The following is an 18,351-nucleotide window of genomic DNA, read 5'->3' as shown; positions in this document are numbered from 1 at the left end:
GGAAAAATGTTGATTTAAATACCTTAACCTTAATTCTTAAGCTTAACCATAACTACTAGCCCTAACCATAACCCAATTCTGGGTATATAAAACATGTTGTGGAAAGTAAGATGATTTATGTCTATAATTTATAAGTAAAATTGAGTTACTAGAAAATTTGTTTTTGTAAGTGCTTGTTTACTGCCAAACCTAAGAATCAAAGGCTCAAGCATACTGAGGACTTTGATAATTATTCATTATATCATTTGCTATGATATAATGTCATAGTGATGCTTTCAGAATCTTTATGTAGGTGGAACTTGCAGCAGTAAATTGTTATAAAGGAGCAATTTTCATCTTAAAAATGTTTGAAACACATTTGGGATTGTTTTGTGGATGAAAGTTGAAGTGGTTGGCTTGGCTGATATAAAATTTTAATAGGTTTGTTTATCATGTTGCAGTGTTCTTACATGGAAAACATTAATTAATTTCATAGAAAACACCTTAAAATATTGTCCTTACCAAGTACTCTTTAATCTTAAATGAAATGCACAGTATTAGAAGGCTTGTTTTTAAAACAATTTGACTAAAGGGGTCTTGTCTTATTCAGACAGTTTATTATTCTCAGGGAACTTCCTGCCTTTATCTGTCTTCCTTTACCAGTTACTATTGAGGCTTTCAGATAAGAATAAAATGTTTTGCTATTTAAAGGCCAAAAATGGGGACTAGTGAGACAGATCAGCAGCTAAGAATACTTGATATTGTTCAAGAGACCTAAGTTCTATTCACAGAACCCACGCCTTGAGGGTCACAAGCCCCTGTAATATCAGCTCCATAGAAACTTTCTGGCCTTTATGGCCACCTGCATTCATGTGCACTTTTTTATACTTTTATTGAATGTCTATTATTTGCACATCATGCACCAAAATCCCTCTCCTCCCTCCAGTAAAATAAAGCAAACAAACAAAAAATCTTGTCACAAAAGCTGTAGTGTATCATGCACTATAACCTTTTGTCCACATATGTTTACTTTCAAATGTTCATTGTTACAAGTCATGGGTCTGGTTTCATGTCTTCATTTTTACATATAGACATACACATGTAAATATTATTAAAAGATAAAAGATAGAACTTTGCATATACCAAGTAAAGTAAAATAAAAAATACTTAAACCGATTTGTATAGAAATAATTGTCCAATACATAATTGATCTTAATATGATGAACATTTTCAATACTAATTACTTCACATGAGTGTTGTCCTAGATTTTGATTTCATTGCTATTTAATTAACTATTCATTAGGAAAAACATTTGTTCAGAGTAAAAATCTGATATCACTTGGGGCTGGAGTTTCTCTTCTAGCTATATAGGTAAAGAAAATGACACCAAGAATAAGCATCAGTTACCACATCTGTAGATAATCATGCTGAGCCACTTGTTTAGAGAAAATTTTCACTGTATTTGATCATTAACACTTTCAAGAGGGATATGTTGGTTGATAAACCCCAAGATTAACCAAAATCTTCATATCATATAAGTGGAGAAATCCTTGCATTAAGAACACACCCTTGTTGCACTTGTACTTCTCATAATGAGCCTGGGTCTTTTAAGTGCCTTTGCCCTCCTTTAAACAATTAACATAGTCTTAAAGTTCATCACTTGAACTTGAGCAATTAAACAAAAAAAATTTATACACCACATTACACAGCTTTATTTCTGAACACAGTGTACAGGGAAAGCAATTGCTGCTTATTTTCATTTAATTAACAATGAAGGATAAATGACATCAGATCAGCAACAAAATATCAGCCAAAGGGGACCAAGTGTATTTGTTGTAGATCGCCTCATTAGCTTGTTTCCCAAATATGTTCAGCAGAATGAAAAGTAATCATGTGACTAGCTGGGTGACAAAACATCTGTTCTATTAGCTCCAATAAGACTACTGGGGATGGGTAAGGATGAAGTAAGCTTTATTTTCATCAGGTTAAGTGGAAAAGGAATGATAGCTTGTCATTTATGATCTTGTCCCACAGTGCTATTACTTCTAAAATAAAAATAACTTAGAAGGTAATGGCTGTCATTTAAAGTATTATGCTCTTTTCGTTGGTAAATGATTTCCATCTGATTTGTATGGAGTATAAATACTATAGCTCTGAAGTGTAAAAAAAAATCAAAACAAAAAACAATAAAAAACTCTCTCAGATCTTGAAAAAATATATGCATTATAACCAAATAAAAAATTCAATTAATTTTAAAAATTATTTTATTTTTGTACATATGCATTTATATTATTGTACATATATACAATAGATTACCTATGGCAAGAAGAACTGTGACACAATCAAGAATTATATAAATGCTACATTCTTAGTGCTTTGGCTATTTGTTTTTGACAGCCTTGAATAAGACATCTTTCCTATCTTGGTGCATCTAAATTTCTGAATGTAAATCAATCTCCATCACATATTGTCATTATCAACTTAGAACACCTATCTAGACCTAAAAACATCTTAAACCCTAAACAATTAAGCTTCATTGTAAAACTAAGCTCTCTGGTCTTCAACTCCCTCAGAGACTTGAGAAGGAGTAAACTTGATTATCCTAGTATGTCAGGAGTGCAGGTATGTTTCCAAATGAGAAGATGACAGAGACAGTTTTCTACATGAATAGTCACCCAAAACTCTCTATCATATAAGAGCATCTTCTTCAGTGTTCTAGCCCAATATACCTGACTGACATATTTGGGAGGCAGGAACTATTGAATACTTGCTTACCCTGTCTTGGCAGAGTTTGGCCATGGACTTTGCCTGCATCAAAGCTTGCCATTTTTTAGGCAGAATTCTTCCTGTGTTAGAAATGAGGACATTAGCCCAGTGGGCAGTTTGCCACATTTGAAGCCATCTCCATAAGGAGGTTCTTTGATTCTCATCATCCTCTTTGAGGTAGGCTGGGTGTTGCCAAGAGTTTACCTGTCTCATTGTCAATGAATCTTTAAAGTAATAAAAACATTTTTAAATGCCATATTATGAATGTCCGTGGGGTTTTTGAAGACCTTGTCTTTCTATAGAGTCATATCTATCTGATGTACCTAAGATGTATATTCTTGTTATAAAAGTAGACTAGCAATTGACATGACCTTGATTTAATCTACTAACATTTAATTTGTATAACTTATTTCTCCTAAACAGCTTTATAGCACTTTCAAAGCATTGGTAGTAAACCTTGTATTATAATTTAGATATATGGGTACAATAACTCAGAGTAGAACATAGTGTGTGTGTGAAGAATAATCTTACATTTGAATTCCACACCACTGTATCTAGAACTTATTTTGCATCTCTATACAAAATTCTATATCAGTGAATTAAAAATAGCTTGTGAGTGACAATTGAGGAATTAAGATGAGGTGTAGATTAACTAATCTACTTTTTGTTCTATCATCCCTGTACATTTCTCTATTCCCCCTTCTTTCTTTTCAACCACTATGTCCAAACAGGGTGTCAATGTCCAGTATGCTGTGAGGAACGCATCCTGTCATGTCTGATGCAATGTCAGTGTCTGGTTCTTTTGTTCTGAAAGCATATAATTTCTCACAAGCATTATACAGTCCTAAAATTATAAGTATATAAAAGGTGTGCATGATGCATGAAACAATTAATGCTGGATTTCTGCTCTTTGTTCAATTAATTTATCATGATAGATTCTTCGTGAAAATGTTAAACTAGTTACTCAAGCTATTCGTTAATTATTAAGATAAAAACAGCCAAACCAGAAATTTTCTGAGTTCTCAAGGTTGACATTTAAGGTAGAATCTAGTTACTGACAAGCAAATAATTATCTATTGCAAGGCTATGCCATCATTTAAAATGGCATGAGACCCTACATTATATATAATTAATACCTGCTAATAAAAGCTTAAGTTTTTAACTAAGCTTTTATAAGAGTTCTAATTACCATCATATTAAAGGTTGGTATCAGTCTTCAGAGTATTGACATTTTGATATTATCTTTAAAAGTTTTCAAGTCTTTATTTATTTATTCATTTTACATCCAAATTATAGCCTCCTCCTCCTCTCCTCTTGGTCTCTCCCTCCTTTCTTGTTCTTCCTATTATGTCATTATTGAAAACAAAGGTTTAGTACATTTCTTTATTGTGAAAGAACTGACTCACCAATCTTCTTTAATAATCAACAAAATAAAGCATTTACCCTCAAACTCACAAAGGTGTATGTATAAGTACACAAAGAAATCTAATTTTCAATAAATAAAAGATTCTGTTGCTTCAGAAGGAGAAATTTTTCTATTTGTTGCAGTCCATTAGTAAACTATCATTTAATCATTCTTTAAGGAGTCCATTATATATGGAAAGGTACAGTTTGCTTAGAGAATGTAATTCATGTTGCCCATTGATTACTGAGTATTCTTGAATGTTGCTTGTGCTTTCCTTTTTCTTTTACAAAATTCAGCCTCCCTCCCTCAAATACAATGTAGAAAGCTTTGAGAAATATTTTAGCAACTAGAAGGGCTTAGTTAATGGCAGGGTGTTATATAACATAACCTAAAATAATTCTGGAGTCTCTTGTCCCTAACAGTAAACAAAATATACCTTATTTTAAATGTATAATCAATAAAACATAAGGAGATATGCATCTTTCACATTAGAATGTGTAGAAATATGGTATCCAAAAAGCTAAACATAGAGCTACCATATAATTCAGTTAAGTCACTCCTGGATATGTAAATAAAGAGCATAAATCCTACTACAAAGCTACTTGGTCAGTGGTGTTTGCTGTTGCTACACTCATATTAGTTAGGAAACAGAATCAACCTACATGCTAATCAATTGGCTAACATACAATGAAAATGTAGTTCAGATATACAATGGAATTTTATCAGCCTTAAATAAAAATGAAATATTAAATTTTCTAAAGCAAGAAAATTATATTAAGCAAGTTAATCTGAAGTGGAAGATTTTGGTTTCTTTGAAGACTCAGTTATGTCATGTGGTGCTTTACTGAAAGCTGTCCTGCCAAGAGCCACCCTGTTAAGGAAGCTCACTAGGCATGTGAGCTATCTAGGTGGTGATGCAGTATTCACAAGGTCTGTACTGTGATGCAACCCCAGAACTGCATCCAGACTCTGACATGCTGTCAGGAGCCATTGATTTGGAGAAGTTCAATAGGTATGAGAGATCTCTGGAGGTGATCCAGTATTTGCAGGTCTGTGTTGTGATGTACCCAAGAATTGCTTCCAACCTCTGACTACCCTGTCAATTGTGCTTGGTTGCATCTTCCTAAAATCTGGCATTAGAGCTGAGAATGGTAGTGCATGCATTTAATCCCAGCACCGAGGAAGGCAGAGGCAGGTGGATCACTGTGAGTCTAAGGCCAGTTTGTCTACAAAGCAAGTCCAGGACAGCCAGGACTACATTCATGGCCAGCCCTGTCTGCAAAGTGAGTCCAGGTCAGCCAGGATTACACAGAGAAACCCTGTCTCAGAAAAGCAAAAGAAAAACTTGTGGCATTGGTGTGAGCTATTACTTTCTGGGTATTCACCAGCTCTCATTGAACAAACTTTCTACAGGATCTTGTTGAAGATGTACTGTTTGCTATTCAGATGAATTAATTCCTGATTATGAAATTCCTGATTAGATTCAAATAGTTTTAAAAGTTAAAGTTAGTTTATGTTTGTAATAAATACCTTTGTGGACCTCCAGATACCTCATTAAGGATAGCCTGTAGCAGATTTGTGGCTTCAGATAACCCACCACTGCAGATGGCACCATGAATCCTAGTATTTCACCATAAATATAGGCAAGTTTGTTTAAACTTTCCATGTTCCCGAGTTGGAATGAAGCTACCTAAAGATGTCTGTATTTGCTCTGTTTCTTAGAATGAAAGACAGCTAAAATTATTGTCCTGAACTAATTATGAACTAAGAGATAGCTGGATTATCTATAGTTAGGTCAGTCCTAATTGATAAGTAGTATATTCCTGTAAGTTTCAAAGCATATTAACCTTAGACCCTGTCAACCTTTATTATTCTGAACTCACTATGAACTTATGTAATGGATACATAGATAAGAAACTTTTTGCTTTAAACATGTAACCTGTTATATTTTAGAATTCATCTGTTTTGTGATTCATTGTCTTTTTTCTACTATGAGGTAAGGCCCTTTTATCAGAAGTATTAGCATGTTTCAGAATGTCTAATATCAAAACCTCAAGTGACAGCACATGCTGGTGAGGATTTGGAAAAACGGGAACATATACCTCCATTTCTTGTAGGAGTGCAAACTTTTACAACCACTTGGGAAATAATTCCAGTGCTTTCTCAGAAAATTGGAAATAGTGCCACCCCAAGACCCGGTTATAACACTTTTGAGCATATACCCAGAAGATGCTCCATCACACAACAAGGACACTTGTTCAACTATGTTCATAAAATTTTTTTCATAATAGACAGAATCTGGACACAACCTTGGTGTCCCTCAACAGAAGAATGGTTGAATAAATTGTGTTATACTTATACAATGGAATAATATTCAGCTATCAAAAACAAGTAAATCTTGAAATTTTCAGGCACATGGATTGAACTATAAAATATCCACCAGAGTGAAGTAACCCAGACCCAGAAAGACACTTATGGTATATACTCATGTATAAGAGGATATTAGCCCAACATAGATGTCCCCTGAGAGAACCCCTCCGGTGGGGGATTGGGACAGATCCTGGAACTCACAACCAAATTCTAAGTGAAGTGTTGAGAATTGTATGGAAGAGTTAGCAATGGAAGAACCTGGAGGGTTCAAGAGCTCCACAAGGAGACCATAAATCCATCTGGACCTATGGGGGGCTGGCAAAAACTGATGCACCAGGCAAGGACAATGCAAGCAGAGAACCTAGACACCCTGATCATATGTAGCTGCTGGACAGCTCATTCTCCATGTGTGGAGCAGTGGGAGAGTGGGGACTGCCTCTGACATGAACTCTTGTGCCCATGATTCGGTCACAGCCCCTTGTCAGGAAGGCCTTGGTGGCACATTGAGGTAGGGGATGCAGGTTATCCTGATGAGACCTGATAAGCTGAAGTCAGATGGTAGGAGAGGAGGGTCACCCCTGGCAGAAATCTAGGGGAGGGGGAAGAAGGTAGAAGAAGGAAGGAGGGTAAGAATGGGAAGATAAGAGTGGGGGATAACAATCAGGATGTAATGTGAATAAATTATAGTAAATAAATAATGTTTAAAAGAAAGACAAATACCACATGTTCTCTCTCATATGTGGGTTATGATTTCTAAATTTTATATATGTATTGATGTGGGTATCACTTTTTAGAGGCTAAGAGAAGAGAAAGGAGCTTAGAACATGAGAAAATTAAATTTAGGCAGGTAACAGAGGTCATAGAACACAAGAGGCATGAAAATTGAAGAGGTAAATATTAGAGAGTTGAAATATAAGATAATGGGGGTTTGGGAAAATGGAAGCTCTGAGGTACGGAGTAAAAAAATCAAACGAATCTTAGTATGTGAACAATGACATAAGTAAACATGCTACCTGTAAGTAAATGTTGAGTAGTGAAAGGAATTATGACATCTTATTTTCTTACTGGGTCTTCCTGTAATCTACTTTTGTAAATATGAGTGCATATATATTACCCTACTTGCTGAGTCATTCTCTTATCCCTTATATTATTATTTTATTAAAGAAATTTAGATACACTTTCTTAAGATATAAAGTATATTCTTTTGCTTATACCCAAGGGAAAATGAGTTCCTGAACGTTTAAATTCAATTATTAAATGTTTCCTGGTTTTATTCATTTTATTCTATCCATATATCATGTCTACCACCATTTTTCATTATTTAATTTGTGTCTCATAAAGTTAAACTCTGTGAGGCATAACACTTTAAATGTACATCAGACAGACGACAATGATTGGGAGTGCTGATAACAGACTGATACTTTTAATATTTTCTCTGAGAAGATACAGTTTAGCAAAGAAAATATTATAGGTGAAACTTACAGTGATCAAACAAAGATTATCTATGTCTTTTTGAACACTCTCAAGGCAGAAGTTTGAGTAGAATGCAGTGAGCAGGGAAAAAGTGGAATTCTTAATTAGGAAAGGGAGTTAATGAAGGGTGAACTTGTATAGGTCCTTGTAGGCTATTTGTCCCAGAATCCTAGTAAAAAGGCATTTGTTAGCTTGAATTAAATTGCCTTGTTAATTAGCTTATGTAACCGCATACTATACCCTTGGATATGTGATAGTCTCTATCCCAAGAACTCCATCAGTTCTCACATAATTGAAATGAGATAATGGTCACTGATAAAGTAATCGGGAATGGCTAATAGAAAGTTAGAACATATACAATATTTTCAAGGTATTGTTAAATTTAAAATACAACCTCAGGCAATGTCTTAGGTTGTGATGAAACACCATGACCAGTTTAAGCAAGTTGTGGAGAAAAGGGTTTATGTGGCAGTTCATCATCTAAGGATTTCCTCAAACAGGATAGGAACCTAGATGCAAGAGCTGATGCAGAGGCCATGGAGGTGTGTTGCTTACTGACTTGCTCCCCATGGCTTGTTCAGCCTACTTTCTTATAGAACCCAGGACCACCACCCACAATGGCCTGGGCTCTCCCTCATCAATCACTAATTTAAAAAAATGTTCTTTAGCCTGTTCTTATGGAGTCATTTTCTTAATTGAAGTTCCCTCCTCACAGTCAAATGTAGCATGAGTCAAGTTGACACAAAACTATCCAACACAAGTAAGTAAAGTCTAAAACCAGCATTAATTTTTATGTTAACTACAAAATCAACTAATCTCTATTGTCAAAATGAACTTCCTCAGCTATAAATCGATTTTTCCCATCATGATCATGTAGTTATTTTTATTATTGTCATTCTCATCTCTTTTTAGATTCATTGATAAAATATTTATGTGTACTAAGTAGTTGAATTGTTTAAAATAAAGTTTTCATTTTTGGAGAAGTACATAATAAATAAATTTTTGTTCATTTGATATAGTGATACCAGGTAGTCAAAGTACTATAGAATTTTCTATTCTTAAAGTGTATCATAAAACACTATTGAAAATTTTGTTTCTGACTTTCAACCCTACTTTTATAACAGCTTCTACACAATAGAAAAAAGGAAGAACAAGACCCTCACACAGCTCATAATTCACATAGAAAATAGAATGACATGAAGTATCAGCTATCAAAGAACACTTAATTAAACCTTAGTAAAGCAGGGAAAAAATAAGCAAGATCATAATAGGCTCAGGAAAAAATAAGAGAGGATCATATTGCCTGTCTTGTTTCAAATTTACCATTCAGGAAGATGGGGTTTTTCACTAAACATTTAAAGATTACATTTAAGAAAGGAAATATATGATTTAAGTAAGTATAAGTGAGCAATATGTTATCTATTTTATTGATTTTCATATTGAAAACCAAAATGTGTTTTCTATCTATTTTATTGATTTTCATATTGAAAACCAAAATGTGTTTTCATTAGAGATTTGAATCTTCTAACTCTAAAATCTTCCTATTACCTGTAAGTGAACTCTGCTCTGCATATTCATTAGATAATGTAAAAGTCAGTTGTATACTTTTATTCAATAAATATTTGTGTGCCACAGTAAGGAATCATCATGTGACTTGGCATTTTATTTTTAAACTTGTAAAAGAAAACAAATGAGAATTTGAGACCTCAGAAGTCTAAGAACATGAAACAACAATTGCTGTTTATTTGTTTTGTGCTGAATGTTTATAAATCAGAAGAAAGGTCATCAGACACTTAAGGTGGTTAGTGGGTAAATAATGGACAAAAGCCAAAAGAAACAAATGGTTATTGAATTGCTCAAGTAACACTGAGTAATTGTATTCCGGCTGTCAATACAACACATAGCCTTCTTGTAAAATTTTCTGTGCTTAAAATGTCCAATATTGTGTGATCACTATACTGTTGCATGCTTTTGCTCAGGAAAAGAGTGTCATCAAAGAAACAAAATTCTGGGACTGGATTCTATGCAGAATCTCTTTTCTTATTTTCACCTTTCATCTTTTCTTTGTAGCTATTTCCATGCACAAAGCTTTTTGTTTCCACCGAAGTTTTGTTTTTCTTAATATATTTATGAAGAAAAATGACAAACATAACACACACACACACGCTTCACTTGAAAGTTGATTTACATGTCCTTTTGTAATACAAATAACATGTTAGTAACAACTTTTATTGAATTATTTCCATATCCAAGCACAGAATGACTATTCATGGCAAACACAGGAAGTTGAATAATTTTGAAAGATTCATCAATTTGAGAAACACAGCGGTAGCAGTTGGTGTAACATCACTGAAACAGCTCTATACAGAAATCAAACTCCATGAATTTCTTTGCTTTCTTTTCCTGTATAGCCCTGGCTGTCTTGGAATTTTCCCTGTAGACTAAGCTGTCTGCTTCTACCTCTTTAATATTGAGATGTTTGTTTCCATCAAATTTTTAAATGTTAAAAATAATGTAAAAAATATGGCAGTTAATAAATACCACAGCAGGAGGAGTCATTTTATTCACTGATAGGTTGCTTATAGTCTAGTAACTTTCAGCCATGTAAAACAAACAAAATTAAATTCAATGAAGCAACAAGATAAGTATTTTTATACTGATGACCATTAAATCACCTCCACTGAAATCAGGGAACAAAGGTATCCACTGGCTCCCTATCTCTTCAATATAGAACTTGAAATTCTAGCTATATCTGTAAGACAACTAAAGGAGATCAAGGGGGATGCACATTGGAAAGGAAGAAGTCAAATGGGACAGAGGGGAGGACATCCTATTGGGACTCTAGGTGAGAGAAGCATGGGAGAGTGGGGAAATAGAAGGATCCAGAGGGTCCTAGAAACCTACAAGAAGAACATATGTTGGGCATATCTGGGCCCAGAGGTCCTGCTCAAACTATGGCACCAGCCATGGACAACAAGTGCAGTAAACTTAGAACCCCTAACCAGATCTAGCCAATGGACAAGATGTTCTCAACAGGTGAGTGGAGAGTAGGGTCTGACTTTCACAGGAACTCTGGTGCTCCATATTTGAGCATGTCCCCTGGATGGGGAGACCTGGTGGCACTCAGAGGAAGGATAACAGGTTACCAAGAAGAGACTTGATACCCTATGAACATATACAGGGGGAAGAGATTCCCCTTAGTCACAGTCATAGGGGAGGAAAGTAAGTGGAAAATGGGAGGGAGGGAGGAATGGGACGGTACAAGGGATGGGATAACAATTGAGATGTAATATGAATAAATTAATAAAATATATTTAAAAAGTTGTCATCATTGGCAGATGATATGATAGTATACATAAGTAACCTCAAAATTCTACCAAGAAACGCCTGCAATTGATAAACACCTTCAGCAAAGTGGGTGGATACAAAATAAACTAAAAAAAAAAAATCAGTAGCACTCCTTTATAAAAATGACAAACAGGCTGATAAGAAAAAATTCAGGGAACTATACCCTTTACAATCACCAATAATATGAAGTATCTTGGTATAACTCTAACCAAGCCAAAAAACTTCAAGTCTGTGAAGAATGAAATTGAAGAAGATATCAGAGGATAGAAAGATCTCCTATGCTGATGCATCAGAAGAATCAACATAGAAAAAAAGCCATCTTAACAAAAGTAAGTTACAGTTTCAATGCAATTCCCATCAAAATTCTTACACATTTTTACAGACCTTAAAACATCAGTTCTCAACCTCATATAGAAAAACAAAAACAAAACAGAAAAATAAAAAAACAGAATAGCTAAAACAATCCTGTACAATAACAAATCATCGGAGGAATAACCATCCTGGGTCTCAAGCTGTACCATAGAGAAACAGTAATAAACACAGCATGGTACTGGCCTAGAAATAGGCTGGTAAATCAGTGGAATCAAATCTAAAACCCTGAAATAAACCCACATATGTATGGACACTTGAGTGTTATCAAAAAATTTAAAAAAATATCCAAACCATATAGTGGAATAAAGATAACATCTTCATAAAATGGTGCTAGTTTAACCAGTTGTATATATGTAGAAAACTACAAATAGATCCACAGTCTACACACTGGGAAAAGATCTTCACCAACCCTTGATCTGACAAAGGGCTGCTATCCAAAATATATAAAGATCACAGGAAATTAAATACCATCAAAACAAATAAGCCAATTAAAAAATGGGTAACAAGGAAGACAGAATTTTCAAAAAAGCAATATCCAATGGCTGCAAATGCTTAAAGAAATGTTGAATGCTCTTAGTCATTAGGAAAATACAAATCAAAATTATTCTAAGATTCTATATTACACCAATCCAAATGGCTTAGATAAAAAATTCAAGTTACAGCACGTGTGGCAAGGATGTGGAAAAAGGGGAACACTCCTCCATTCCTTGAGGGAGTAAAATCTTTTTCCCCTTTTTTATTATTAATTTATTCAAATTACATCTCAGTTGTTAGCCCATCCCTTGTATCCTCCCATTCCTCCCTCCCTCCCGCTTCCCCCCATATTCCCCTCCCCTGTGTCTGTGACTGAGGGGGACCTCCTCCCCCTGTATATCCTCATAGGCTATCGAGTCTCTTCTTGGTGACCTATTATCCTTCCTCTGAGTGCCACCAGGCGTCCCCATCCAAGGGACATGGTCAAATATGGGGCACCAGAGTTTGTGTGAAAGTCAGATCTCCTTCTCCACTTAACGGTGGAGAATGTCCTGTCCATCGGCTAGTCTGGGTAGGGGTTCTAAGTTTACTGCCTATATTTTCCTTGGCTGGTGCCATAGTTTGAGGAGGACCCCAGGGCCAAGACCTGCCTGTAGTTTTCCAGGACCTTCTGGATCCTTCTATTTCCTCATTCTCCCAGGCTTCTCACACCTAAAGTCCCAATAGGATGTCCTCCTCTCTGACCCACTTTCCTGGTAGGTAAAGTTTTTCATGGGGATGTACCCCTTGGACTAGTGTCTCGGATGTGGAGAAAGAGGAACACTCCTTCATTGCTGGTGGGAAGGCAAAATAGTACAACCACTTTGGAAATCTATCTGGCGCTTTCTCAGAAAAATGGGAATAGGGCTTCATCAAGACCCAGCTATTCCACTCATTGGAATATACCCAGAAGATGCACTACCACACAACAGGGACATATGCTCAACCATGTTCATAGCAGCCTTATTCATAATAGCCAGAACATGAAAACAGCCTACATGTCCCTCAGTAGAAGAATGGATAAAGAAACTGTGGTACATTTACACTATGGAATACTACTCAGCTATTAAAAACAAGGAATTTCCGAAATTTGTGGACAAATGGATTGAACTAATAATTATCATAATGAGTGAGTTCACCCAGAAGCAAAAAGAGTTAAATGGTATATACTCACTTATAGGGAGTAAAATCTTCTACAACCATTTTGGAAATTTATCTGGCACTTTCTCAGAAAAATTGGGTGAAGACCAGCTATACCACTCCTAGGCATATACCTTAAAGATGCTCTACCGTCTAGCAAGGACATTTGCCCAATTATTTTCACAGAAGCCTTATTTGTAATAGCCAGATTCTGGAAACAACTTAGATGTTACTCAACTGAAGAATGGATAATGAAACTGTGCTACATTTACACAATGGAATACTATTCAGCTGTCAAAGACAAGGAAATCTTGAAATTTGCAGGCAAATGGGGGAAATAGAAACAATCATCCTGAGTGAGGTATAGACTCACTTATAAGTGGATAATAGCTCAACATAGATGTCCTCTGAGAGATTTCACCCAGCGGATGATCCAGACAGATACTGAGACTTGCAACAAGACTCTGTATGAAAAGGGGCAGAGGTTATCAGGAGCTCTATAAGGAAACCATCATGTCTGGAGGATCTGAAACTAGTCGGGGGTATACAAAGTGATGCAACAACAAAGGAAATTGCAAGCAGAAATCCTAGACCTCCTGTTCAGATGTAACACATGGACAGCTCATTCTCCAAATGTGGAAAGGAGGGGAGTGAGGAGGTCTTGCCTCTGACAAAACTCTGGAGCTGTAGGAGATTTGATCACTACATCTTGGTGGAGAGGCCCTGTGGAAACACAGAGGAAGGGGATGCAGTCTATATAGATGAGACCTGATTGGCAGTTGTCAGATGGTAGGGGAGGAGGACCCCACCTGTCAGAGGTCTAGGGGAGGTGAATAGGGCAGAATAGGGAGGGAGAGTGAAAACGGGAATATAAGAATGAGGGGATTATAATTGGAATGTATTGTGAATAAGTTATAATTTTTAAAAATTTAACAAATCTTTCATGTTATTTAGATAAATTTTTGAAAGTGTCATTTACATAAATGGCTACATGATCCATAAACACTTGGCTCTTACTCAACTTGCAATGTTATTATTCTATAGATTCAGTTCCTTTAACTAACATAAAAATACAAGCATTGATAATCAAAATTGCTTTTTCCAAACATTAAATAAAAATAAGATATTGAATGAAGTTGGAGCATAAGGACCTTAGAAAAGAATGGTGAAGTGGTCCATATTACAAGTAAATGAGAAATTGTGATGTTTTGCATTTATTTTTCATAACATTGTGTTTCACTCTTGTTTTTAATGGAAGATAGTGAAAATTGTTCTCATTCTTCTCTGTTTGAACAGTGTCAAAAAATTAATGAGCAAAGAATCATTTGCAAAAATGTTTAGGTTTGAGAAAATTAAAGTTACCAATTGGACAACTTTCTAATCATCTTTAGATGCTTAAATACAAGAGGCAAAATATCCATAATAAATAAGAAACACTTTATTTGATACACTGAGTGTCACACTACTTAGAAAATATTTGTATAACAACATACTGATTCTGTACATATTAACATCACTTCAAAGTCTAGTGAATGTGTTGAGTTGTATCTGGAATTTTAATGATTGTTGGTAGATTATATTTTAAAAATAGTAATAATACTGTAAACACATGGAGATTGTGACATTGTATATTAATTTTTCTGGAGACACTAACATCAAAAACATTTTTATTTCTTTGATATATTTTTGATATTGAACATCAAAAGCTTACTTATATTCAATACAGTAAGATTTCTTAGTTTCTGACATGGATACACTATAGATGTCTTGATAGCATACCACATAGAACAAGTTCAGTGGTACATAAGTAGAAATATGCTATACATGTTCTTTCTTTACTCAAGTGATGGGGCATTTAATACTGATGGCTATTGGAGCTGGTTCCTTGACTCAATCATGCAGAAATTTCTGTGCTGCTGTTTCTATTTTCCACATGGCTACAAAATAGTTACCACAGGTTCATGAAGACAATCTCTATGACAGTGTCTTAAATAATCAGAACTAAGTTATTTTAAACTTTATATGCAAGTGGGATTCCAGTAAAAGTGTAAATCTTTTCCTCACCTAGATCAGAGACAGAGAAAACATCATATAACTTCAGTTATAGAAACTACAGATTTTACCCTAGAAATGACACTTTTCTATCCTTTTTCCTCTTCTAGTTTTTTTTTTTTTTTGATATTTCAAAGAATATATATTTTTATCATGGACTCTCCTTTTATTGAGTTCATTCCAGAGCCCTATCTTCTTCCTACTCATCTAATGTCTTATTCTTTCTGTTAAAAAAAAAATCAATCCCCCACACTCACAACTTTGTTTGCTGTCTAGGACTGCTGCCACCAGGAACATCAAGTAAGACCCTACCCCAATCCCTTAACTGTTAATCTGAAAACATTCCCAACAGCACTACACTATATCACATTACTTATGCTCCATTTCATGCCACATGCCTGACTTCCTGGAAGCCTTTCAGCACCAGGGATACCAGGTAATAAATACCCAGTCACAGGCCCTTGCCTACAAACCCTCCTGAAAAGCACACCCAACAGCTGTAAATTGCACCCCATACACTGTAATATGTTTCCTGCCTCACAACTCTGCTTACTTTCCTGAAGGCCACACAGCTACCAGGGACTCCAGGCTACACTGGTAACAGGGGCTCCAGAGGCCCCACAGGTCACAAAACAACAGTAGAGACACCCTAGTGAACCTGGAAACTGTCTATTCACCATAGCTCCCAGGTCACACAAATCAGAAGACTAATAGGAAAGAGCAATCAAAGGGGGGAACACTACAAAACACACCTCCAACAAAGATAAATGCAGAAATCAACATCTAAACCTATGATAACCACAAAACCCAGATGACTAGAAGAGACAGAATAAGAACACAAGTTCTCTCTCTCTCTCTCTCTCTCTCTCTCTCTCTCTCTCTCTCTCTCTCTCTCTCTCTCTCTCTCTCTCTCTCTCTCTCTGTGTGTGTGTGTGTATTTGTGTGTATGTATATGTGTGTATGTATATGTATATTAGCTATATTTTTATTACTGTCTCTTTATCAATAAATGAGAAAAAAAGCTGTTCACTTCTAGGTGGAGACTGCATATAACACAGAATCATCTATAAAATAGAATCATATTACTCTTCTTGGCTCAACTCTTCATAAGTAACTTCTAATAGGGATATGGTATGAAATGTTTGTAGCAATAGTTCAATCTGTAGGACTTTTTATTCATTACTTATAAAACTTTCTCATATCTTCAGATACTGGCAAACAAAAATCATCTTTTGGTTATGGCTGGTTTGACTTCATTAAATTGCTGTCCTTTTCTTTAAGGGAAATAGATTATTTTTCATACAATATATTTTTATTATGGTTCCCCTCACCCCACTCCTTCCAGTTTCTCTATAGCTATTCTATCAACTTGTTTCACAATCTTTTTGTATCTTTGCAGAAAAGGTCATCTAAGGAATAATATTAAAGTAAATAATTCAAGAAAATCATAATATGACACTAAAACTAAACAGGAAATAGGGCCAACAAATTTACATATAGGCATAGAGACACACATTTTTGCATACTCAAGAATCCCTTGAAAACTACAACCTAGAAACCATAATATATACACACACACATATGTATGTATGTACATATATATATATATATATATGAAAAAACATATAAGGTAAAAGAAATATGAGGCAAAGAATCTCTAAAGGTGAAATTGAGTTCATTTTGTGGAGCGATACTGCCTTTACAAATAATATAAAGTATCTTGGTGTAACTCTAACAAAGCAAGTCAAAGATCTGTAGGACTAGAATTTCAAGTCTCTGAAGAAAGAACCTGAAGAAGATATCAGAAGATGGAAAGATCTCTCATGTTCATGGATCGGTAAGACTAACATAGTAAAATGGAAATCTTTTTTTTTTTTTTTTTACTATCAAGGTCCGTTTATTGAATCAAAAGCAGAAGCTTATATGGGGTGGAGGCAGGAACTAAGCAGTAGGAGGGGCCCTAGAATGTCTCTAGATAATACCATCAGGGGAACATCCTGTGGTTTATCTTGGAACAGTTTCTATCTTATCTTAGCTAACTATCTCTTAGAAAGTCCCGAGCTAACTTGCTAAACACCATCTGCAGGGGCTGAAAGGAGGAAGTCAGCTTTGGAATGGGGCATCATTAGATTTCCATAGCCAGTAGACTCTTTTAATCTTGAGTGACCTGGGGCTGGCTCCGAACATCTCCCCCTTCCTTATTAAGTAGAAGCAGAGAGGGGGGGGGAGTAGGGGCCCCTCGAGATGGGCGTTGCATTCAGAGTTCAATGCGTGGCCATTTTTTCAGGTCACACATGTCCCCAACCTCCCAGACGCGTTTGCGGAGGACTGGGAAAGGATTGTAACATCCTGTATGTAGTCAGGCGTGCTCCTCAGGAACCTACCGAGGTATCTGGCATGGTTCCCTGCAGTGCTTAGCCTCGCACCCTCTCAAGTGAACAATCGACTCAAGCCCTTAGGTCTCAGCTTGTTGAAATCAAGGCCACTTTTAGCCACATTATCAGAGGCGGCATGGTCATCCGCTTTGGGGTCGAGTCGTTCGAGCCTGTGGTAATGAACTTCCACATGCGTGGGTCCCTGTATAGCAGAGTCTATCTGGCGTTTGACAAAGTCAGTAATCTTTCTGAAATCCCACGGTCCAAAAGCTATTAGTAGCAAGAACCCTATAAGAGGTCCCAGCAGCGAAGGGAGGAGGGTAATCCGAAGAGGAGAAGCAGAAAACCAATTTTTATGCCAGGATTCAGCTCTATCTCGCTCCCTTTTGCGATTTTCTAGACTTTCTCTGACCTTCCTCATGCTATCTTCTACGATCCCGGTTTTAATGGTATAGAAACAGCATTCTTCTTTGAGTGCTGCACATAATCCACCCTATTGTAAAAACAGCAAATCCAAGCCACGCCTGTTTTGGAGAACCACCTCCGTGAGGGAGGAGA

The 18,351-nt window shown here is 35.9% G+C and overlaps 1 pseudogene; it reads right to left on the bottom strand.

Moving 5' to 3' along the window:
- Window positions 1–17,817, bottom strand: part of LOC127185434 (GTP:AMP phosphotransferase AK3, mitochondrial-like) — a 31,619-nt pseudogene extending 13,802 nt beyond the window's left edge.
- Window positions 17,818–18,351: the final 534 nt, after the last annotated feature.

This window comes from Acomys russatus, chromosome X (assembly GCF_903995435.1).
Source record: "Acomys russatus chromosome X, mAcoRus1.1, whole genome shotgun sequence".
NCBI lineage: Eukaryota > Metazoa > Chordata > Mammalia > Rodentia > Muridae > Acomys > Acomys russatus.
The sequence above is the reverse complement of the archived record's forward strand: the minus strand, read 5'-3'. Positions and strand labels throughout refer to the sequence as shown.